We start from the raw sequence: 23565 nt of genomic DNA, 5'->3' as shown, positions 1-23565 counted from the left end.
ATTTCCCTCTCCAGCCCCTTCGTTCATCTCCTCCTTTTTAAAGACCTTTCTACACGAGATATTTATCCAGACTAAATCTCTCGTTCATTTATATCCTTCCAGGTGGTTCTGTGAGCTTCATGAATCTTTGAAGTACTTCAGCACTCATGGGCTCATCGTCGCATCTTCCCTATGAAATAAGGAAGTATCATCATCATAGGAGACAGAGAAATGAAATGACTCACCCAGTCTCAAAGGAATGCTACGTCAGAGCCAAGAAATAAGTGCACAACTCCTGCACTCTAATTCAGTGCTTTAACCATAAGGCCATTGCTACCTTCCTGTCTCTGGGGCATCCTTCCCCTCATTCACTGTAGCTGTCTTTTCATGTCCCCATAAATATTCCTTGGACCATGTGTTCTTGCCTTCTGATCAAAATGTGGGCATTCAACCTTTTCATTTATGGCAGCCTGCTATGGCCAGAAGCTCAAATATTTCCTGGTTATGTTAGGGTAAGTCTTAAAGTAATGTGCACTGTAGGCCCCATTAAAGTAATGGGCACTTAAAGGATGTGTACTGTACTATTTTACATACGAGGGACTTCATTCAACAAGGCTTTTTTTTTTACATTCAGAATCATCCCTGGGGTGTCTCCACAGACGTCAGTAGACTTTTACCAAATAAGTATGTAGCCTGCTGAGTTGTAAAGCATTTATTCTGCATAATATGCTACTTGAACCATTTTGCAATACTCTTAAAGTATTTGCCCAAGCTGCTATCACTCATTTTTCTACAATATTGACCTTCTCAATAAATTCACTCACCATCATACTCCAGATGGAGTATAATGGAAAACAGGGTGACTTAGTGGCTCTGTTTCAGGTTCTGCCATTGACCTGCTGGATAATCTTATCCACATCATCTCCTCTGTACAATGAGAATGGCAAAACTGACTTCTATTGTAAAGGACTGAGAGATTTGCTGATAAAGAATATGTTACTGTCTCCTGGTCGTGATTTATCAAACATATGACATAAGTGCATGGGAAAATATATCTGGTTTTCATCCAGGTTAAGGAAATGGATGTTTGATTCCTGCTTTTCTAGCAGCTTTAGTTTGCAATAATATGCATTCCATTAAGACTGTGTCAGCAGGGCAGGGGGTAAAGAGTTCCTCTGTTTATGTGAGGCTGTCACGATAATTTTGAAGGATATATTTTGCTCCTAAATATTTCGAGAAATGAAATAAGCAATAACCCTGCAGCATTACCCAGGTTTCTGCAATAAACATGAAAATAGATTCTAGCTCAGAACTCTAAAATGTGCCTTTTATTCATCTCTAGTTTGTTTTATAAGCAATAAAGCCCATCAGTCTATCAATTCCAATTTTTCATGGATTCACCATTAGGACTATAATGAAATGCTTTAAATGAGCACAGGTTGGAAACCTAGAAAAACAAGATATTGTCCATGACAATGTACATATTGTGGAACAATTCTTTGCAAATGTCTGTTCAATTTGAAAGGGCTTTGCAAAGCGAAAGCAGAAAGCTTGGAAATGAGGCTAAGTCTGATTTAACAGAATGGTTTTTTTGAATTGCTGAAGATTCCTCCAAACTCACAAAGAGTGAAAATTGCCAGTGGTCATTCTCCCTGTAAATATTTAATTAGAAACAGCCAGAGTGGCAGACAGAAGTTTGCAATATGAGTAGGAGATGGGGTAGGGCAGAATCCAAAGAGATTAGGAATTCCTGCAGAATACTGTCTGACATGTGAATGAAATAATAACAACCTGATCTTTCAAAGTGCTACACAACACACATGCGTGTCACAAATGAAATACTAAGGGTTCACAATACACACAATTAAAAGGCTGCTAACCTGTAGAGGAAAACCCAGCAGTTGTTGAGGGGAGGAAGCAACCACAGAAGAATGTGTACTGGACTTACAGCAGGGCCTAAAGACCATAGCTAAGATTAAGCCCTCTTTTGATCTAGAAACTGTCCAAATAACAGAGGAGTGAGTCCCTGCCCAAAGAATTTCAAATCTAAAGATATAAAAACATTCCAAGGCTGGGAAGAAGGTCTTATTATCCCTATTTTATTGGAGGGGACATCAAGACTGAGACCCTCAAAGGCAGTTAGGTACCTCACTGTCATCGTCAGCCTCAGTTCCACGATACGAGGATGACAGTCTTCCAGTAAATAAGGAAATCATTGCTGATTTGGAGATAAGTAAAGAGACTGTTCCAGGATCTGCATGGTTGATTGCAGATATGGCAAATAGTTCTGAGTACAAAGAGTAGATCCTGGTGACGTCGGATGCTAGCTCTTTCCTTCCGAGTCTCTCCACTGTCTGCCTCCAGAGTGAGGCAAGTTTGCTTGAAATGACCAATGCCTTTCAATACATCATGGCACCATTGGCGTAATTCCCTTGGAAATCAGTGCAAGTTAAGCACCCAAATACCTATGTGAATCTGGGCCTATGAGATTAAGGGCCAGATTTTGACAGCCTCACTTGTTAGATACCATTTAGAAGGGAACATTATCCATGCACAGGTATTTATAGACAGCGACTCCAGGGGAACAATCTCCTCAGCTCTAGGCTAGAAAACTCAGGGTATGGACTACCCTACAGTCCATCTGTCACTCCAGCTGTCACAGATGTGCCTGAATTAGCTTTCAAAACTAGTTTGTGCACTGATAGCTTTGTAGTCACTGCAAGACAGAGCTCAGTGTGGACTGCCAAAGCTGCATGAGCAGCTGTATAGATAGTCCAGTGGTTAGCTAGGCCTGAACGTCTTGCTGCTCTAGGCAGGTTGCCATCCACACCCAAACTAGTCAGCTGGGCACATCTAAACAAGACACTAAATGTGCAGTAGACCGATTCTATTGTGCATTAGTGTGTGTTGGCAAAAACCATGCCAATGCACTAATGCACAGTAGAATTAGTCTACTGCACATTAGCGCCACTAAGAGACCATGCACCTGTTATTACAGGTACTAAACTTAATGCACAGTAACAACAGTGCATTCATGTATGTGTAGACACACCCAGTTTAAAGCTAGTTTTAGCTCTGTCTGTTCAAGTCATGGCTACACCTTCCATTGCATTGTAGACATAGGCATGGTCACAAAGGAAAGTGGAAACAGATGTTGCTTTTCATCAACTTTGTGCCACCATCACTTTTTTTGTCAGCATAAAGTCCAAGCAATCAGGTGCCCAGAATCCTTGTTGTGCCACAAATATACACACACACACACACACACTCTCACCAGTTCACACACATGCAACCCATCTATACATAAGTAAGTTCCTAACTTGGATGGTACAGTATGTATGTGTGTGCTTGGGGTACCTGGGGGAAGGTTAAGGTGAGAGAAAGAGAGTTAAAGTATAGGGAGTGAAAGCTGCCAGAACTGGGATTAGAACTGGTTGACTAGAGAGAAGCTGGCTGAGGAACTGAGGCTTAGGGTTACTTAAGGTAGATGGGGGCTGGAAACTGAAGCAGACAGCTGAGATATTGGGCAGGGGGAGGGCAGATAAGTGGTGGCAAGGAGGAGACAGCCAGGAAAGAGAGAGAGACAGAAACCTGGGAGCTTGGGGCTGGAAACAGGCTGACAGCTTAGAGGTTGTGGGGGCTGGGTGGCAGGTAACTGGTGGCAAGGAGGAAACAGTCAGGAAACAGACAAAAACTCAACTCAGGGTTTCAAAATAACAGGTTTATTAAACAGACAACACACCACACAGCCTCACAAAGTTATTTGTCCCCCCTCACACACACACACCCACACACAAGCACTCACAATGGCAGCAGGAGAAAGAGACTCAGTGGAAGGGCTGGAGTCCAGGTAGGGAAGAAAAACTGAATCCAAATCCTTGGTTGAAAAGGAGGTAGGGGGTGATAGCTACCTATCCAGCCTGGAAAGGGGTCCTTGTCCAGCAGGTGTTGTCCAGAGGGGGTTGCCAGCAGGGCCTCTGGGTGGATAGGCAGTGTGACATGGTGCTGGTCCAGATAGAAAAGGCGTCCCAAGGAGTCAGTCTTCACTACCATTTTTTATGGGACAGACTACCTTTGGTCTCCTGTGAGGAAGGCCTGTCCAGGCAATATCATTCCTGTCCCAGAGAGCTCCAGGTGTTCTTAATGAGCATGTGCAGCCTGGCACAATGATGGATTGCCTTATCTTTTGTGTCTTGAATGTTGAGGGTGGTTCCAAGGGCTGGGTTGTTGGTCCAGGTATTGGTGTTGATGGTTCGGTCATTCAGAGGGAGCTATTTTTAGAGCTACTGCCATTGTCTTTCAAGCACCCGCATTCATCCCCTTTCGTTCAGGAACCATGTTACATAGGAGAGGTAGGTGTGAGTCATGGGTTACACAACCAGGCATGGGGATAAGATGGAGGCTTGACATTACAAGATGGAAACTTGACATGACTTACGCTAACTTACATACATAGGCCTAAAACAGTAATCACACAATATAAAAGCAGTAAATAATAATAATAATAATACAAACATAATAATTATTACTTATAAAACAGTGGCTATCTGTATCAAAATAGCAGGACACTTATTTGCAGAGGGGAGAGAAAAATAAAACTTACTACCTAAAATAAAATGTTAAAGCTTATCCTACATCTTAACTTACTTATACTTATCTATAGGGAATAAGAGGGAGAAACAAAGTCAGGAATGGTTGGGGAAGGGGAGGGAATGCATTTTAAAAGAAAAAAAAAGAAAAACTGGGGGTTTTGCTACACCTTCTAGGATGCTATTATATCATATCTTATATATACCTTCTATGATGCTATTACAGCAAGGATAATACAATATCCATATACAATATTATAACAGAAAGTGAAACAACTCAGACTGCTTTAATAAATGAAGGATAAACAACATTTCTCTCTGTCCTAGGGGAAAAAGAGCTTGTATCAGGACTTGGAAAGAGTTAATATAACCTTTCTGGCACAATAGCTGTCATACAAACCCCTTCTTTTCATCTGGAGATTCTTTGCCAGTGTTTTCAGGACTCCGTGGATCTTGCATAGGCATTAGCTAACTGTGCATCAGATTTCTAAGCATATACTTCAGGAACAGAAAAATCAATTTCTATGTTAACAGATTTCTCTCTAGGAGTTGGTGATGGCTTCTTCTAGCGAACATACCAGTCAGTCCTAGCCTGAAAAGCTCCAGTTATCTCAATAACACTTTGTTTCCCCAAAACATTGGTCTATAGCAAGGATGTTTTCTTGCTAGACAACAGCTAATCACCTGCAATAGTACCAGAATGACCTTGCGTGTCTGTGTTACATTTAGTGTTTCTATCTTCCTTCCACTGGTTGGAATAAATGTTCAGCTGTGTGTCATATACCTTACATTGTCAACCAGGTAACAGACATTCACTTTTATCTCATGGGGGAGGGAGGCTATGATTTGACAGCATGAGAATAAAGGATTTATCTTTGCAGTCATCCAGGAGTTCCAGACAGTCATGATGTGCAGCAAAGCCAAGCCGTGATGTCCTAGGCAGTCGTGGATTTGTTACAGAGTGTTTTGATTTTTTAGTTGCTGGCAGTTTTATGTCTGGGCTTGTCATCCATTCCTTGCTATGTCTCTGAGCTGGGGATCACGTGCTTGTGCAGAGCAGCAAAACAACAGAGCAGAGCAACAATTACACAGCAACACTGCCTGGCTCCTCCAAGCACAGGGCTTGGCATTTTTAATATCACACATCACTCACAAGCGGTAACTGCGATTCCTACAATTTACAGTGTTGCAGTGAAATGAGATCGGGGTCTGGGAGGTATTATCCGCATCTCTGACATTAAGGGTGAGCTGGTAGGCTTTGTTTAAATACTCTAAAGGGTGGCATTAAAATATAACAGCTCCAGATCCCTAATTGGCAACAGACTTTATACATAGACTGAAAATTTATTAAAGAAGATTAAAGATGTAGAAGGCATCTCAGCTCACAGGTGATAAATATAAAAGCTTTAAGTGGAGAGTTTGGGCTGACTGCGGGATTCATAGCCTGCTGGCTGCAGAGAAGGGCAAGTCTGATTTGATTTGGAGGAAAGATGAAATGTTATGGTCTCAGACAAAAGCATTAATTAGAGCATGGATCTGAAATCTTGTTACAGAAAGGAAGAAACTCTGCCATTACCTCATATGCAAATGTAGTGTTTCCACAGGGCCAAATTCTGTTTAATCTTTAGCTAAAAGCATTAAAAGAACCAGAGACAAGAACACAATCCAATACAAAAGAAATAAGGTGCTTCACACCCGCTCCTGCAGTGAATATACTTCCCGTCACAGTCATCTTTTTAAGTCTTTAAATCAAGACTGGGTATATTTTCCATTTATATGCTCTGAGTCCACTCAAAAGGTACAGACAGGCTTGATGCAGGAAATACTGGATATAATTCTCTGGCGCGCATCACGCTGGAGGTTAGACCAAACGACAAGAACCACACCTGGCTTATACATTCAGATTTTGAAGATGCCGAAGATTCACAGGTACTCCAAATGTGAAGGCCTGACCATTAGGGTTGCGCAAAATTTCGCTGCTGTTTTGTTTCGATGCAGTTTTGACTCATGTTGAGCTTGAAACAACAAAATCTGAACAAAACGAAGGGCTTTGAAACAGCCTCAAAATGAAACGAGGGTAGTCGAAATGTTTTGAATGTTTCAAAATGTTTCAAGTTTCAAAGCTGAAGCTGGGTTTCCCTGCAGACTGCTCTCAGATTGACTGTGACAGTTTGACTGCCTCCGATGCTGCTGGTGCCTGCTGTTGCCATTTGAAGTGGTGAACCAGACTGAGGCTGTAGGGGAGGAGGAGACCTCATTGGGGCATACTACCGTGTCATGCAGAGGCCACAGCGCCAGTGAGGGAATGCCTTAACACACACACACACAAAATCATGCATGTCACAAGTTTTGCTCGTCATCAGCTTGAGGTGAAATTTCCCAGAGACCCCTGCCCCTATCTCCTTGAAACCTGGCAGGCTTCATGGCCCTCAGCAGGAGCTAGTGTGCCTGCAGTTTTCACCCTGATGCACTTTAACACACACGTGTGACACAATTTTTACTTGTCAGCAGCTTAAGGTGAAGTTTCCCAGAAACCCCTGAACCTATCCTCTTGCAACTTGGCAGGCTTTGTGGCCCCAGCAGGCACTACCATCCCTGCAGTTTTCATCCAAATCTGCCCAAAAAATGACAAAGTTATAGGCAGTTTCGTGCTTCCCCCTTATAGCCTATGGGCAAAACATATAAACAGCATCAAAACAGCAAAACAGTTTTGATGAAACGAAACAGAACAGTGTTTTCGAAATGAAATGAAACGAAACTTGAAATGAAACAGTGACCCATCAAAACGGTGAAATGGAAGTTGAAATGAAACAATGCTGTTTCACACAGCCCTACTGACCATCAATCCAGCACGAGACTGTTGGTTAAGACTGTTAGGAAAGTATCACTTGGTAAGCTCAGCCCATTTAAACAAAATGTAACCAAAAGCAAAGTTAAACACATAGAAGGGGGGAATGCAAACCAAACCTACAGAATGGTGAATTATATTCTCAAAGCAACAACTCTAAAAAGGACTTGGACTGATAGAAGGCAAGCAACTCAGCATGAATGCTCACTGCAGTGTCATGACAAATAAGGCTAGTGTGATTCTTAAATGTATGAACAGAGGGGTATTCACTATCTGAAAGGGGGCCGCCACGTTGTGAAGGCAGAATTCAAGTGGAATGTGGCTTAGAGATGCTCCCACTTTGTCCCTTCATGGGAAAGCTTTTTATTTTCCCCCCTTTTTTAAGACATCTTGGGAGAGAAGCTGATGAGACTGGGAGTTTAGGTAGCTGATATGATTATTTGTGCATGTGTAACAACTCCCAGTACAAGTTATTAGCAAGTCATAAGCCCCCAAAACATCAGACTAAAATACAGATGTCTTGCTAGTGTGATGCACATGGAGAATATCAGGTATCTGGTCATCGCACTAGCGACTAGAGATTCAGCATAAAACACGTTCAAGTGTCACTTCTCTAATCAGGAATATCATCAGTCGTTGGTCTATGTGTACTGTTCATGAACAGTCAATGTTAAATGTCAGGAGTGTCTAGTTTATGGTGACTATACTGCACATGGTATCTCTCCGGGCTACAAGCTTCTCAGGTCATTCTTCTCTTCCTCTTCTTTCCCCCCATACTCTCTCCTCCCTAGGCTAATACTACCCTGACAATTCAGTGGAAGGCATCTCTCTTGCTCTTTGCAGCACAAGGCCCCAGTGGCCCTTATCCTGTGTTGTCCTCATCCACCAAAATCTTACTCTGCCATTATACAGACCTCAAGTTTCTCTGGCCCTGGTGCAGGCTGGTGGAGAAAACTAAGGCCCACTCTGCTCTCATAGGTCTCAATCTAGAGGCCTGTCTGGTTATGGGTTTTTCATTTCCCCTAGACCCTCTCCCTACCTTCCATTACCAGGGTCCCCATTCACAGTGCCTCAGCCAGTGTCTATTATCAGCACTGACCCTCCTAGCTGCTGGCTTCCTTCACTTCAAGTTATCTCTAGCATGGAACCTCTGTAGTCTTTGAGGTGTTGGTTGTAGCTGTGTTGGTCTAGGGACATAGGAAGACAAGGTTCTTTGGGTAAATGTGATACCTTTCATTACATGAGCTCTTTGAATCAGTCTACAACTGAACCGGTCTACAACCGTAGACTCTCTCTCTGCCTGAAGAAGGATTTTTGTACGCAAAAGCTGGCAAAGGACAATTTTTCCAACTATTTAGTTGGTCTAATAGAAGTTGTCACATTTTACCCAAAGAATCTTGCCTGCCTCTGTAGTCCTTGGCACTTCCAGGGCTCCTCGAGTGCAGCAGCTCAGGCATCTCCAGTCTTTCCCACTGATGGGGACACTTCTTCTGGGAGCTGTCCAGCAGTCTTTCCTAGCCTCAGAGCACCAGTCCCTTTCACAGCCATGCTGCCATTGGCTCTTCCATTTTCCCAGGCATAATTATAGTAATTTATAGTCATACTGTAGGCATTATTATAGTCCCCTACATTGATGAAGCCGGAAGTGTGTCATCATCCCAGTCTTAAAGAGCCTACTCCTGCAGCTATAAATATGCAACCCTCTGTGCTTACCTATTGGGGATAAAAGATGCCCATTACAACTGCTTTCTGGGGACAGCCTTTTCACAATAAACTCAGTTCAAAAGGTTATGATGCCCCCATGTATCACGATGCCCTCATATCGCTGTGCCCACCTATTTTAGTCTCCACAACCAGAAACACCACAGAACCAAACCAAGGATTGAGGTTGCCCTGTGGCCACTGCTGACACCTGGCAAATACTGCCTCCATCCCTATCACCAGGAGAAACAACTATGTACACAGCAAGGCTGCACAAGTCGATTTGGTGGATTATACCTTGTTAAAAGCTGGTACTAGAAACACAGGTCCAGATCCCATGCTCACAAGCATCAAATTTAATCCCCTCTTGAGCAGGGGGCAGGACTAGGTGAACTTGTGAGGTCCCCATAGCCCTGCTTTGCTATGCTCCTATGAATACCACTTCAGTGGCAACAAAGTTATTATCTGGATTTACTTCAGCTGAAGATCTGGCCCAAGAACTTGAGTTGCAAGGAAAAAGCAGATAACACATCAAAAATACTAATTGCATATACAAATCCATTTAAGATTTAATTCACAAATCTGTTGTTTGACCGCTTTCACATAATTCTCCTTTGGAGGACTCTTTCAAAGACACTGAAATATACAATATACCATAGAATCATAGAATCACTGAGTCGGAAGGGACCTAGACAGATCATCTAGTCCGACCCCCTGCCATGGGCAGGAAGGAGCACTGGGGGTGGGAGGGGTCATAAGACCCCAGCCAGGTGTCTATCCAGTCTCCTCTTGAAGACTTCCAGGGAAAGTGAGAGCACCACCTCTCTGGGAAGCCTATTCCAGGCTCTGGCCACCCTCACAGTGAAGTAGTTCTTCCTAATAGCTAACCTAAACCTGTCCTCCCTCAGCCTGTGGCCATTGCTCCTGGGGACTCCAAGGGGGGCCCTGGTGAACAGACTTTCCCCAAGTCCCTGCTGGTGGCCCCTGATAAGGTTGTAGGCAGCCACAAGATCCCCCCTCAGTCTCCTCTTGCAGAGATTGAAGAGATTCAGGTCTCTCAGCCTCTTCTCATAGGGCTGGCCACGGAGGCCCTCAACCATACGAGTGGCTCTCCTCCGGACCCTCTCCAGGTTCTCCACATCCTTCTTGAAGTGCAGCGGCCAGAACTGGACACAATACTCCAGCTGCGGCCTGATAGAGGGGGAGCAAGACCTCTCTGGACCTGTCAGCGATGCCCCTGTTGATGCAGGACAGGGTGCGGTTGGCTCTGCCTATTGCTTCATTGCATTACCAGAGCTACTATATTATCTAGCAAGTGTCAAGTCAGAGTGACAGTCAATCATAGATGTACAACACAAAAATTAGAGATAGAAAAACTTTTCTCTTCATCTTAATCATGTCTTGGCCATTATAGGGTTGGCCTTGTATTTCATTCACCCTTGTTTTAAATGCACCTACAAACAAGTTTTCTTTATTCACCTAGAGCCTGTTCCAGCAATGTTGTCTTCAATATTCAAGTTCTATCTTCTGAATTAGTCACCTAGAGTTTCTCTGACCCAGTAGTGCTTCATCACTTCTAGTTTCATTTTGACTAATATACACAATTCCTCTCTTCTTATCGTTTGAAGAGCTCATGTAATTTCAACGACACTTTGCCCTTGGTGGTAAAATACATACTGGACCAGAAACCAATACAAGTATCTCAATGTAGCCCCTTCCCACCCATTTTAAGACAGGACTCATGGGATAAGGCATATCAATGTGAAGATAACTACCAGAATCTGGACCACTGAGACTGCAATTGGTCTGGGATAGTTTTGTGTTCATTACTCTCATGTGTCAACCTCTTTGGGTTCTTAATCATGATTAATCTCTCTTTTTGATAGATGACATGCATAAAATGTATGCAAGTATCACATAAAGCCTCATTCAGAAGAGTACTTTAGTTCAAAGTTAAGTACATACCTAAGTGCTTTCCTGGACCTGGGCCTAAACTGACCCTAAGGATCTGTTATCGCTTCTGCTAGCAAAAGCAGAGTGAAGCAATTTATAAACAGTGGACCTGAAAGCAAATGTACTAGTAGCACAAGCACACCGTAGAAAGCCATTCACCTGTCTAGACTGTACTTACACCTATTGATTTCGATGAATGAGTTATGTCGCTTTTTTATTGCCATTTGTATGTTCCTTTGGAAGGCCCTACATGGCTTTAAATACATATCAGAAAGGAACATGCACAGCCATTGGCCACAGCAGAGGTAATTTTTGTCACTGGATAAGGTGCTTAATCTCCCATCCCATAACACATGGATCAATATTTATCTTCAAATGCTTGGGGAAAAAATACAGCAGAGAAGGCATCATTATCCAGTATGTAGGAGACCTGGCTTTTATTCCAAAAGTCCTGAAAGTCACTTATTAATCGTTTCCCATAATTCCTTTCTTTTGGAAAGACTAGAAGAAAAGCATTTCATAACTGCAGAGCAGTATTAAATCTACAATGCTCTACTACATCAGATTTTGGATCACCGCCTTATGAATTATTAATAGGGAAAAAAAACCTCAGCTGCCATCTAAACATAGGTTTTTAATTACGTTATAAATTCTTAATTAGGAAAACCACCTTATGTTAGACAAGATTTTTGCTGTCTTGTCAAATGCATTAACCTCACGATGGAGGCCTCCCGGTTTATCCGTTTTCCACCTCCCAGTTACAACACTGCTTTCAAACAAAGCCAACTGACCTTTGGAGATGTGGTATTTTGGTTCATTTCTTTTCCTGAGAAAGACAGCTGAACTGATCCTAAAACGCTTCATGAAATAAGTGATTGCAGATGTTTCTTGGGACTGAATTTACCCATGTTATCAATAACTTCAACTAGACTCAAGGAGCATAATGGTTTTTCTGTCCATGACATCAGTGAATTGGAGGTAGATAGAGAACCCCACAGCTACTGGGGCCCATATCTGTCAAAAGGTACTTAGATGATGATACCTTTAAGGAGTTAGATGCTACTCGTTAAGGATCTAGGTTGAGCTGCTAAAAGATATAGGTAGGTGCCTAGTTGGATCTTTAACAGTGGGCATCCCTACATGATCTTTAATGCACTTTTGCTAATGTGCATTAAATTTAGTACCTTCATTATGAGGCAGTAGGAAAAGGGGCACTAGCCTATTTTAATGTGCATTAGCAAAAGCCTATGCTTTTTTGACATTTTAATGTACATTACAATAGGCTAAGGTGCATTAAAGTACATGTGTAGATGTGCCCAGTGGCACCTAATTTCTATTGATTCCGAGGGAAGTTAGGTACCTATATGCATTGAAAACCCCATTAATCACCTATCTGCATCTTTAGATGCACAAATGACTGTTAAAATAAGGTCTTTTCTTTTCTGCTTAATGCCTGTCTATGAGCTTTTCCCTTTCCCAGAATGCCCCTTCTTCTGTATCTTAAACTGTCAGGCCTTTAATCAAGTCCCAGGTTAGGTACAAAATAGCCAGGGAAAAGCAAAGGTAAACATGGATAAACTCAATATATGAAAAATCCAGATTGTTCTTCTCTATACTTTGTTGGTGGGGATCAAAACCAGCACAGCAACAAGACTGGTTGGCTATTTTTGAAGAAAATGTGCATTAGCAAAAGAAAAGAAGAAAAGGCATTTGAGAGGGGACGTTGTAGCAATCTTCAAATATCAGAAAGGCTGCCATACAAAAGATGGAGAAACTGTTCTCACTTACTACAAAGAGGAGGATACGTGGCTTTGGTTTTAAGTTCAGCAAAGGAGGTTTAGAATAAGTCTCAGGAAAAGCTTAATATTGTAATTGGAACGAGGTACCTAGAGACGTTGTGGAATCTCCTTCATGGGAGGCTTTCAACAAGAGGATGAACAGGCATCAGTCTGAGCTGGTGTACAAACAGTGAATCCTGCATCACTGGACTAATTGACACTGGAGTGGGGACAGAACTAAATGACTTCAGGTACAGGCCATGTTTCTGGTCCCATGAATCTACTGGTGACTAAAACTCAGCTGATTAAGGGCTAAGAAGTCTTTAGTGAACATTTTGAGAAGTGCAGTGTTAGTAAAATGGATCAAGGACAGAGCTGATAGAATATCTCTCGGTAAAAAGAGTAAAACTCTACTATTATTAATATTTACTCTCAGAAGTGGGAAAATCCTGTTGATCTCAAGGGGTCCAGGGTTTCATCCCAGGCCTCTAGCTGTGAAAAGTAGAGGAAAATTGGATTATAAAAAGTAGATGCTTATCACAGGAAAGCTGTAATGATTGCACAAGCCTAAGCAACTGTACAACACACAGGATGCATCTACATGTCACTATACAGAGACGTTGTTACTGCTTCCTTTTGGAAGTATTAAAACACGGTGCTGTAACCACCCATACTGCACCATACAGGCAGTGCATGCTTAGATTTCCGCGCTACGTCGCCGAAGTAGCGTGCTATAAGCAGGGAGCACACCACCACAGTGATGTAGCTAGTGATCTCGTGTAGACAAGCACCATATGGCGACACAGAGCCCCGTACGGTGATGCAGCACATGTCTATGTTGCCGTAGGGTGATGTGTAGGTGCACCCAGAGTTGACAAACAAGCGTTATCTCTGAAGTATCAGACAGCCAGCAAGGTGTGCTGAACATCTGCATCCAATGCAATCAAAGCTGGACATCCCAGAAAACAACGCGTTGGCCATTTGTTTCAACAAGTCCCCTCACCCTGCCCTCCCTCCTTCTTTCCCATTTTGCTTCCCAGTAAGGTGTTGCAAGAAGGACAGGGTAGACGTGAAAGCATGCAACTGCCTCTTGCTGCCAACGTCTGGCCTCTGCTATAGCTGAAAGATCAGTTATCAGGTCACTTTCTGTACTTATTCATTTGGCCATAATTTTTCACATGAACTGACTATGCAACTGCTTGGAACTAGTAGAGCTGCAAGGCTAATACTGTCAAAATCCCTAATTAAGCCTGACATCTGCAGTGTTAATGGCTTGCTAAGTTTGTGACATGGCCAGGAGCAAGTAATTGCTCATTTAAGATGCACAATTTAACTTTATTTTTTTTTTCAGGAGTGGCACTTGCTGTGCAAATCACTCACTATCTTTTTTTAGTGAATAAAGTTAGTTGTTAGAGGCTGCACACATTGAAAATGTCATAAATAAGAGGGCTAATTTCAGCATGCTGCCTTACACACTATTCTGTAGTTGTGCATGCTGTTAAAATACATTTAGCTCATAATATGAACCTCGGAAAATATAAAATGCTCACTAAATTACCTGGAAAGCTGTCACATACCTTGCTTCTGAGTCTGGCTTTTAACCTTTTCAAGTTGGGTCTTCATAGTTTAACATGCTGTGCAAAGCTGGTTGGAAAATCTACCTTCCTTTTCCCAGGAAGTGTTTGTAAAGGTATTTTGCACATATATTTGTGGAACTGATGAAAAGCTGAATGCAGTGTGTGTTTGTGGCGGGGGGCGGAGGCTGTCAAATAAATTCATATTCACTATAATATTTTTAATCTTTAATAGAAACCTGCAAAAATTTCAATGAAAAAAGGAATCATTTCATCGATCGCATTTTCTGTTTGGCCAAAAAGCCAAAATTTGTAGGGACAGGGGAAGGCACAAAGGACAGGGAGAAGCACAAAGGAGAGGGAGAGGAAGAACAGACCTAGAAGGCAAAAATAAGTTGTTACTGAACAAATACACATATAAACTCGTCCTAAAGACAAGTGGTTGGAAAGAGCTGATCTACCAATTTCTTCTGCTACAGGAGGCAAAACATCTGGAGGCCTGAGATGAATGCCTGAACTTAACTTGGAAGCCTCCAGCAACAACAGACCATCTCCAAATTCTGATGAATGGGGAGAAAGGGACTGCCAAAATTAATAGATTCATAAACTCATAGATTATAGATTTGAAAGAGACCACAATGGATCGTGTCTGACCTCCTGACCCTGGCAGGAAAGAGGACCGAGTTCAGACGACCCCAGCCAGATGACTGTCAACTTCCTCTTGAAGACCTCCAAGTTAGGTGACAGCACCACCTCTCTTGGAAGCCCATTCCAGATTCTGGCCACTCTTATTGTAAAAAAGTTCTTCCTAATGTCTAACCTAAATCTGCTCTCCACTAGCTTGCACCCATTATTCCTAGTTACTTCCTGAGGTGCTCTAGTAAACAGCACATCACCAATTCCCTGCTGTCCTCCCCTGATAAACTCATAGGCAGCTACAAGGCCACCCCTCAGCTGTCTCTTGTAAAGGCTGAAGAGATCCAGCTCTCTCAACCTCCTCTCGTAGGGTCTTTCATGGAGGCCACTAATTATGCAAGTGGCCCCCCTCTGAACCCTTTCCAGATCCTCCATGTCCCTCTTGAAGTGCAGCACCCAAAACTGGACACAGTACTCCAACTGTGACCTGACCATGCCTCGCAGAGGGGGAGCATCACCTCCCTCAATCTGTTGGTCATGCGTCTGCTAATACACAGCAAGGTGCGATTGGCTTTGTTGATGGCTTCGTTACACTGCTGGCTCATGTTCATCTTGGAGTCCAAGCTCGCTCTCAGTCTCTGAGCTGCCGAGGTCATCCCCCAACCTGTAGGTGTGCTGAGGATTCCTCCTTCCTAGGTAGAATGCCTTACATTTCCCTTTGTTGAATTGCATCCCATTTCGTTCTGCCCACTGATACAACCTGTCCAGGTCAGCCTGTATTTGCTCCCTGCCCTCCGGTGTATTAACTTTACCCCATAATTTGGTATCATCTGCAAACTTGGAGAGGGTGCTCTCCACACCCTCATCCAAATCGCTGATGAAGATATTAAATAAAACTGGTCCAAGGACTGAACCCTGAGGGACCCCACTGCCCACTTCCTTCCAGGTTGAAAATGACCCATCCACCACCACTCTTAGGTGCGGTCCCTAAGCCAGTTGGCCACTCACCTGACTGTGTAGTCATCCACTCTACAGCTTGCTAGCTTCCCTGTGAAAATAGGATGCAAAACTGTGTCAAAGGCCTCTTTAAAGTCCAGGTAGATGACTTCTGTCTCAGCTCCTGTGTCAAGGCAGTGTGTGACCTGGTCATAAAAGGCTATAAGGTTTGTCAGGCAGGATCTACCTGTGATGAACCCGTGCTGGTTTCGTTTCAGCATCATTTCCCCTGCTGGGCCTTCACAAATGTGCTCTTTGATGATTTTTCCCAGTGTTTTCCCAGGGATAGAGGTAAGACTGACTGGCCTAAAGTTACTCGGCTCATCCCTTCTCCCCGTCTTAAAAATGGACATCACGTTGGCCCTTTTCCAGTCCTCAGGGACCTGGCTGGAGCACCATGAGTGCTCAAACAGCCATGCCAGCAGCTCAGCTATGACACTGGCCAGTTCCTTCAGCATCTGTGGATGGAGGTCCTCCGGGCCGGCTGACTTATAACCATCCAGCCCCTCCAAGTGCTCCTTAACTAAGTCAGGCAGTCTGGTGCCTTTTGGACATCTGTCTATGTTCAAGGTGGGGGAATTGTCTTGGTCGGTATTAAGGAATAAGAAAGCGAAGAACTCATTGAAGAGCTCCGCTTTTTTCCCTGTGCCAACCACCAACTGTCCTGATTTGTCCTGCAAGGGCCCTATGTTACTCTGAGCTTTCCTTTTGCTCGCTATGTATCTGTAGAAGGACGTTTTATTCTCCTGGATTGTTGAATCCAGCCTAAGCTCCAGTCCCGCCTTGGCCTGCCTGACTTCCTGCAATAGCGCGCCAGGGTGGTATATGCCTCCTTGGTGGCTGCCCCCTGCTTCGACTGCCTATAAATGACTTTCTTTGCTCCCAGTCTTTCCTGGAGCTCCCTGTTCAGCCAGGGGGGCTTTTTTGTCCCTGTAGCCCATTTCCTGCATAAGGGGATAGACTCTTTTGTGCCCCAAGGATCACTCCCCTAAGAAAGCTCCAACCCTCCTGGACACCCATTTCCTCGATGCTCTTGAGTTCGGCCATCTCACTAACTAGGTTTCTAAGTTTACTAAAGTCGTCCCTCCTGAAGTCTAAAACTTTAGCATCACTGGATATTTTTCTCACCCTTCGCTGGATAGTGAACTCGACCAAGTAGCGGTCACTGTCTCCCAGGTTACTGTGTACTCGCAGGTTCCCCACAAGATCATCTCCTGTTGCTAGGACCAGTCTAGCAGGGAGCTGCCCCTGGTGGGACAGGACACCATCTGGGTGAGGTGGAGGTGCTTCACACAGTGTAAGAACCTCCTAGAGTGGCTTTTTTGGCCGCCTGTTCCTCCCAGCTGATATCTGGGTAATTTAGGCCCCCCGTGACCACTGCCTCCCTTGCCTGTGTGGCATCTGAGAGCTGCTTGGAGAATACCTCATCTAGCTCGATATCCTGGTGAAGAGGTCTGTAGTAGATCCCCACTACCAAGGTCCTTCTCTCCTGGCCCCATCTGGATCCTGACCCACAATGCCTCGGCATTCCCCTCCTTCACTCCTGCCTCGAAGACAGAAGATGCGTACTGCTCCTTAACAGAGAGAGCTACACCCCCGCCTTTTCTCCCCACCCTGTTTTGTCTATATAACCTGTACCCCTCAATGTCCACTGCCCAGTCGTGCGTCAAATCCCACCATGTTTCAGTTAAGCCGACTAGGTCATACTGCGTGCTAGCAAGCAGGAGTGTGAGCTCCTCCTGCTTGTTCCCCATACTCCTGGCAATTGTGTAAAAACATTTTAGCCCCCCAGTGGGTGCTCTTGGTGCCCTTTTGCCTTGATGGAGCACGTTCCCCTTAGTACTTACCTAGTTAGGTCCAGTGCCTTGTTTGTGGCTTTCCAGCCCTAGGTTCACATCAACCACCGGTTCCCCATCCCCTGTCGAGCCTAGTTTAAAGCTCTTCAGAGGAGATCAGCCAACCTGTGGGAGAACAGATGCATACCTCTAGGAGAGAGATGAAGATCGTCCCATCCTAGGAAGCCTTCTCCCTGGAAGTGCTGATCGTGGTTGCAGAATCCAAGACCCTCCTGAAGACACCATCTCTGGAGCCGCCGATTGACTACCCCGATGCAGGCATCCTGGCGTCTCCAGCTGCTGCCAACTGGAAGGATGGAGGAGAATACCACTTGTGCCCCTGATTTTCTGAGCCCGATCCTCAGCTCATGGAAAGCCTTCAGGATGCAGTCAGGACTACTCCCAGCCGCATCATTAGTGCCCACATGGACAAGGACCATGGGGTAGTTAGTAGTTGGAGGGCTTGATGGGATCAGGAATCTTTGCAGTGATGTCACTGATCTTTGCTCCAGGCATGCAGGAGACCTCTCTCACCATAGGATCTGGTCAGCAGATTGGCCCCTCTGATCTGCCGATGAGCACTATCCTTTATCCCATACTATGTGAATGTTCACACAGGCACCTTGGGGATTTCTCCAATGCTGCACCTCATGTTTGGAAGGAGTTTCCTTTAAGCAGCCACCAACACTAGGCCTCCATGGGTTCAAAAACAATCCCAGGAGTACCACAAAGAAAGAAGCTTGCCCACTTGCCCATCTCCATGCATGCCTTCTCTCACAGGTTGGATGAGGTGCTTACTGGAGTAATCTGGAGTAGCCCTAATTGCAAAGCTTGCAGCCCAGACTCTCCAGACACCAAAGTACCAAGGCCCATGTCCAGAGCAGTCTAAGTCAGGGGGGCTCAACCTTTTGGTGCTGGAAGAGTGGTGCATAGCCTGTCTGCAGACTGGAATGGACCCCATGTACCAGGATCAAGCCTTATGCTGTCTCCTTCATCCCCTCACCAAAGGATCAGGCCCCATCCCATCTCCCTGGGGCATGCACTTTCAGATCGGGGTCCTGTGCCACCTTCCAGGGGCCCTGCCCCATCAGATCTGGGCCCCATACTGCCTGTTCTCAGTTCTGTGCTGCAGGATCAGGCCCCATGCTGTCTTCAGCCCACTCCTGTGTGCCCGGATCAGGCCCCAGGCCACATCTGTGTGCTAGCACCCTGATCTAAGCTGCCTCACTTGTGGGCACAGATGAGCACTGCTGATCTCATGGCAGTGGTCATAGGTTTGCTGCAGAGACCATATAGACATAGCCAAAGCCTTCTCATAATCCTCCTTCACACCCCGCGGCAACTCTGCTGGTATCTTGCCAATGGTTACACAGCTGCAACAGAAAGATAGCTGCCAATCAGACTGGCCAGCACTGCCCAATCGTCTCCTTGTGTCCCATTGTCAGTAGCCACCAAGGGCCAGATCCTTTTCCACCTATTATGTGTGTAAGTGGACTTAACGTGCAAATCTGCTCCACTCTGCTAGAGTCCCTCTAAACCTGTTCATACAAAGGTGGATGGGACCTGCTCCCTTCTGCTTCTTTGGGGCCCTGTTTTGAAGGGTTATATGAAAGCATGTTTCAAAAGTAGAAGTACTGCTGGATTTTCAGGGACTGCAATACAGTACAACAGAATCACAGTAAGGCATACAAGTCCATTTAGCCCAGGGGTGGGTAAAATCTGGCCCATGTGCTAAATGTGGGTTTTATCTGGCCTGTGTGGGGAGTAGATCATGGTTGTGTCCCAGCCCATGCTATCACTGCCCTGCAATCCTGGTCCCGGCTCTGGCCCATCTGCCCATGCCGCTCCTGGATGCCATTCCTCACCCACCCATGGTCCCATCCCATCCACCTGGCTGAGTGCATGCTGCCCATGGGGTCCTGATGGGTCTTCACGGAGACTCTACTTATCTGCCCCATCTGGCACCCCCAGCGGTGGGTGTGGGGAGGACAAGCCCAGGCTGGATAGTATCAGTTGTTCCCTACCCACCACATGAGGCCAGGTCTGTTCCCCACCCCCACTCCAGCTCTGCACCAGGCCAGGTCAGCAGCATCCCCCACCCCCGACCCTTTCCCCAGCCTGCAACAGCTCTCCTAAATTCATAAAGTAGACCTCTAGCTAAAATAAATGCCCACCCCTGACTCAGGCCCCTGGCAGATGCGCAAACGCCAGCACAATGAGATCTGATGTGGGACACATGGGACACACACCCGGCACACACGCATGACAGGAGGCACAATTGTGGCATCCCGCATCAGATCCCATCACATCTGACTGGCGCTGCAAGAAGAGCCCAGCACCACAAGCAGGGGCTCCCCCTGCACTGGCAAGCAGCTGGCAGCTCCCAGCCCTGGGGGCAACACCTGGGGCTGGGAGCTCCAGCCTGGCAGTGTGTCCAAGTAATGTCATGACAGGAGTCAGTCACAAAGTGAATAAACATTTTCTGTGTATTAACTTTGTGGCGTATTCCTTGTTTCAGAATGCCACTAATTGCCCTGCCCCGTGGCTGTGTAACAACTTAAGAGGTAATTAACTGGTTAATCAAGTCTTAAGTGCGATGTGCCAAGGGCCATAGACACCAAATACCCAGTATGGAAACTGGCTCCCATTGCCTCCCACCTTATGGCTCTTATTTAGGTAGTCAGCTCTAGGTTTGTACAGCATCAGGCATGTGGCCAGGATACTTGAGGCACTTTAACAATACAAACATCAGTTGTGTTTCAGAGGAATGCAGTGGGGGGAAGCAAATAAAAGGGGCACTAATATAACAGACCCTGACGTTACCAAACTATTTAAACCACTCTTGTGGCAACAAACCGTTTATGATGGACTCTCAGAAAAGCCTATGTATGAACCCAGTGCCAATTGGTTTGCATGAGACCATCAGACTAATAAAGAGCCAACGTCTTGTAAACCAAAGGGCAAGAATCAGTGGCAGTCTGCTGCATTTAGAGGAGGTGTCCGAAGAGCAGCAGGGTTGCTGTTATACCCGCCGCTGGCAAGGAGATGAATTCTCTGCTTGATCGTGCAGCTTGCTGGCTGGGATGCAGAGTTTATTATCTATAGCTGTCTGAAGTCCTCTGTTCCCAGCAGAGGCAGTGGCAGTGCAAACCTCTGCACAACCGCCCTGCCGTTGCATCTCAACCCTGACCCATCGCCGCCACCGCTAACAATAACATACATAATCTCTGCACCTATGTAGACGATGGTTGTCTCAGCCAGCTCAAGTGCTAACAGGGCGAGTGTCTCAGGGATACAGACACCTGCTCCCTGTTAGCTGGCTCTGTCTGCGACTCGGTTCACGCAGACAAGGAGTGAGCCATCCAAGAGCAGCGATGCTCCCAGCTAGACTCCAGCAAGCACTGCGCAAGCAAAAGGCTCCCTTCACTGGTTCCCTCAGCCATGCTTCCCCCCTCCAAACATCTTATTTTAGACCAGCTGACTTGATTTTACCAGTGCGAGCCTGTAAAATGAGCACAAACAAGACACCCTTAACACGCATACTGAGACATTCCTTTAATCCCCTTTGTTGGCAACAGTTCAAACGTGCCTCAGTAGAGAGCCATTGCCAGGCAACAAAAGTTACAGGTTTTATTTTGTAAAAAAAATTAAAAATAAGTTTAAAAAGTAATAATACAATGAGCAGCCTCCTGGTCCTTGGAAACTACCGTGAGAAAGAGCACGGATGTGGCATTTGTGGTAGAACTAACATGATTGAAATGTGTAATTCTATAAAAGGGGAGATCAGAGGCTTATGCAGAATAATGAGTCACGGCAAACTCACAGATGCCAGAGAGACTTGGCAGAGCATGGGGCGAGCCCTGAGTGTCACGCTTAGCTGACGACAGGATTCATCTCGAATGTCTTTAATGAGGGCAGTGAGTAGATATGGTGGCAGAGCAGACAAGGTGCCCTGTTAAGGCTCTAGAGCAGCCTACAGCCTGTCAGAGTCCGTAGAGGCATTGAGCCTAATAGGTAGAGCTGGAGGGAGGGAAGGGCAGGAGTTACCAGCATCTGTAGTCAGGGAGCAAGCTGAAGTCAAACTGAGGTTCACATACCAAGCCAGGAGGCTTAATCAGGTGTCAGGAAGTGAGCCGAGGTCAAACCGTGGCTCCGAAGTTCAGGGTTGGATACACAGGCAGATATAGTGGAGCAGGGAAGCCTTACACAGCCCACGGGCTGGATCTGGCCCATGAAGAGACTGAATCTAGCCTGCAGCAGCTCAAGGGATCCCAGCCCAGACAGCAGGGGGGCATTCCCAAGGGTCCTACCACCTGTCTAGTTCTGTCTATTCCTTCTGCAGCATCTCCTGAATGCCCAGCCCTCCCTGCTCTTGTCCTATGGCATTGCTAAGTTTAACCCTTTCCCATCACCATTGGATGCTCGAATTGGTGAAGGTAAGCGCAAGCAACTTGGGCACTTGGGGTGGTGGGGGCAGAGATTCACCGCCTACAGCAGGGTGGCCGCAGCAATATAGAGGCATGAGTTTGAGCTCTGCTTTGAACTCATGCTGAAGATTGCCCCTGGCTCACTTAGCTATAAATGGTATCTGATCACTCAGGCTGGAGAGTCAAGCCACCTCACTTCTTTGCTTGCTCTTGGCTACAGAAACTGATGTGCCTTAGCCATGCTAGCCCAGTTGGATGCTCTAACTGGACAGACCATTAACTTTACAGGTGTTTAGAGCAGTACAGATGGTCCCATATGGAAAAGACAAAACACTGTACTGATCTCTGCCTTTATATTGAGAATGATATATGGGTAATGAGGTGGCCTGTCACAGAATGATGACCACCTTCAGTGCTTAAGATTATATTACTGCAGAAGTATATTCTAATTTGGGCTGGCATTACAGATTTTTGCAAGGCTTGCTTAAGAAAAATGCTGCATAAGTTTCTAATTTCTCTCTATAGAAATTAGTGTAAATGACTTCAGGCCAGATTATATGTTCTACTGAACATAATGAGACAATTTCTCTATTTTTGAGATTTGTTCTGTGGGAAAGTTCCATAAAAATTGAAGAAAAAGAACACTCAGTCCTCTGGATAGAAATGGCAGTATGCATGAAAACAAATAACTGAGAAATGGGGCGCAGGGGGGATGCCAAAAAAAAATTAACTCATTTCACATTGCAAGGATTCTTAAGAGAAGGGATTTCAATTATTTCTCAAAGCAAAAAAAAAAAAAAAATCCAATATTCCTTCCCACCCCCTCATAAAATGAGACTCTTCCCTTTGGGGCTGAATGGGAGAGAGCAGTCAGCAGTGGGAATGCATTAGCACTGGCGAAATCCATGTGCATATATTGGTCCTGCTATTAACCAAATGACACCAAGTGTCTTCGAGGCTGTACAGAACATCAGCTGAAGATGGAGGAGGAGATTCGTTCTGAGCTCTCACTTGTTTTTAATGCTTCAGTGACATAAAGGGGCCTAAATAAAAGTAGAAGTTAATTCATGTAGCTGATAATTCCCTTAGCATGAGGAGTACAGAGCGATTGAACCCTCCTCCTGCCCCATAGCCCCACCTGGTCACAATGCAGGGGGCATATGGGGCCATGAAAGGGACATATTTTGAGTGCTCTGTACTCAGACTATTCACAGTGCGTTTTACTAAGCATTAAACTAACTTAATGCAC

General features: G+C 45.2%; 1 long non-coding RNA gene across 1 annotated transcript; it reads left to right on the top strand.

Moving 5' to 3' along the window:
- The first annotated feature begins 312 nt into the window (after positions 1–312).
- LOC109319034 lies at positions 313–17532 on the top strand. The gene is made up of 3 exons (XR_002103370.1): positions 313–322; positions 6059–6065; positions 17008–17532. It is a non-coding gene; the product is annotated as an uncharacterized LOC109319034 (long non-coding RNA).
- Positions 17533–23565: the final 6033 nt, after the last annotated feature.

Source organism: Crocodylus porosus, unplaced genomic scaffold, assembly GCF_001723895.1.
Source record: "Crocodylus porosus isolate Cpor-Errol unplaced genomic scaffold, CroPor_comp1, whole genome shotgun sequence".
NCBI lineage: Eukaryota > Metazoa > Chordata > Crocodylia > Crocodylidae > Crocodylus > Crocodylus porosus.
This window is presented reverse-complemented; position numbering and strand designations above follow the sequence as displayed.